This window comes from Cupressus sempervirens, chromosome 4 (genome assembly GCF_028749045.1).
Source record: "Cupressus sempervirens isolate cs-2001-9-10 chromosome 4, ASM2874904v1, whole genome shotgun sequence".
NCBI classification, from domain to species: domain Eukaryota; kingdom Viridiplantae; phylum Streptophyta; class Pinopsida; order Cupressales; family Cupressaceae; genus Cupressus; species Cupressus sempervirens.
In genome coordinates this window covers 516964721-516967036 of record NC_143121.1, presented here as the reverse complement: position 1 = coordinate 516967036, position 2316 = coordinate 516964721, and positions in this window count along the sequence as shown.

The window sequence follows — 2316 nt, the reverse complement described above, 5'->3', positions numbered from 1 at the left end:
TTTCTAGTGCCTGTAAGGTGCCGCTGTTCTCTTTCTATGCTTGGATTAGCTTCTCTAATGCTTCTTCCAATTGTTTCTACAACTTTGTGACATACTTGTTTAACTTCTTATTTCCGGTCATGATGTCAGAGATTGTTTCCTTTGAATTGTTTGTGTTGTTGTGCTCTTCCATTTTCTCTATGATCTCATGGATTTCACTAAGTTTCTTCGTGAGTTTCTTTCTCTTAACCAATGATTCCCTTAACTTCTCCTTCAAGTCATCAATAGTGTCAAGAGCTTCCTCATATTTCTTTTTGTACTTCATGGCTTCTATTAGAGTGAATCATCTAACAATGTGTCTCTCAGAAGGAGATTTCTATATCATCTAAAAAGGTATCGTAACCCTGGTAGGTACAGGATGTGTTTCTAGAAGAAACACTTGTAGCTCTTAACAAGGCACCCCTTTGTATGCATTATACGGGTTAGTGGGATATTATCCCCACTTTGGTTTTAACCCTCTATTCAAAGGTTTCCACATATAAAACATCTATGTCCACTTGATGAATGCTTTTGCGTGCGAACTTACTTTCTTTTACCTTAGTACACTTAGCTATCAAGTGGCTTATGTTATCTTTTTGTCTTGTACATTTTGGTTTTATTCTTTTTTTCTCCTATTCATAATCATCTTTATGTCTTTGCCTTAATGAAATAGGATTGCTATCCTTTAACAATAATAAATTTTCAATACTATTTTCTTTAATTTTATTGTCTTTTTAATCATGTTTGCTGCATTAACCTTTTGACATTGCTTCTTTTGATATTTAATCATTGTCTTGCAATTGTATGTTACAGTGCTGCCTTGAAAATATAACCACTGCTCCTCTTTCGTATATAGAACACTTATGTGCTATATTACCGCCTTCAAAAACCATCTTTGAATTGATGTGTATAGAACATTGACACGTACCTTGATTACATTTATTCTCTTTATATAACCTCAATCCAATATACAACTGTGGTCACTGCAAATCATCTTGTATTGTTTTCATAACTTTGGTCGTTGTCTTCATAATGGAAACCCCATACACCAATCATCACTTATGTTTTCAGACTATTATAATCATCACTGCTCCTAAATTTATATGGCATTTGGCCTTTGTCCTTCATTGTCATATCCTCTCCATACATTTATGATGATAAATCTCATTCATATTCCTTTGACATCCATTACTTCATTAATGACTCTTTTCACCTTTGATATCCGTGACAATATTCTAACAATCTCCACTGAGAGCTTCACATCATGACAATATTTCTTCTCATACCTTTTGACGTAAATAACAATATTCTAATCCACTGTGAATAAAATAAGTCCAGGCCTTTATGTGGAAAATATACACAGGTTGGAGTCTTGGACACCATTGATAAAGCCTTGGCTGCCTGGAATAAGAATTTGACATGGATTTTGATACCCCGAAAGGAATCAGCCAAAAAATATTGGATGACGATGCAGATTCAAACATAACTACAGAAAGCATTGCAGACACAGTCAGAAAGCTTAAGGTAGTGCTTGATCATTTTTAGCAAGCCCTCAAATCTGAAAAGTTTGGATTGGAATGGGTAGATGGCCTTCATGAGCAAGCATTGAACCCTTGCCTGATGAGCTACATACTATACAAATGCAGCAAGAGGAAGAAGAGGCCACAAAAAGTTTAAAATTTTGAATTAAATGACATATTCCTTGATTCTTTAAAAAGAATATACTTTATTCTTTAGTTATTTATTTATTGTGTGACATGCTGGAGTCGAATGGAGTGCACTGGGTCTTTCTTCAGTGAACTGACACTTAATTGCATACATTTGGTTGTATGATCTCCATCTCCAGTGAACTAGCCGGTCCAACATGAAATTGGTGTAAATCCTCTCTCCTAGTGCACGAGTCCTTCTGGCCTCTTCTTCAGGAACTTGAGTTTTCTTGTGCTTGATGTCATATGTCTTTCTTCATCCATCTGAGTTCTCCTGGCACACATAATATTAAAAGATTTTTGCCGCTAAAAATAGAGGGGCAGCAACTTGCATGCTGACCTAACTCCAGTTTGCATTGTTTTTGGGCAGAAGTTTTCTTTCTTTCCCTCAATCTGGGCTATGAATGTAATTGTTGGACCATTTGTTAGGCTCTAAATATTAAAGAAAGACTGGAGGTCCTTGAACAGACTTTAATTTCATTATTGCCTACATTCTAAATGGTCAGGCACTATTTTATGAAATTTTAAACCTCCAATATCAGTGAATCGAAGTTGGTATTCATTCCATTTTGAAGATTAATGAAGATAAAAT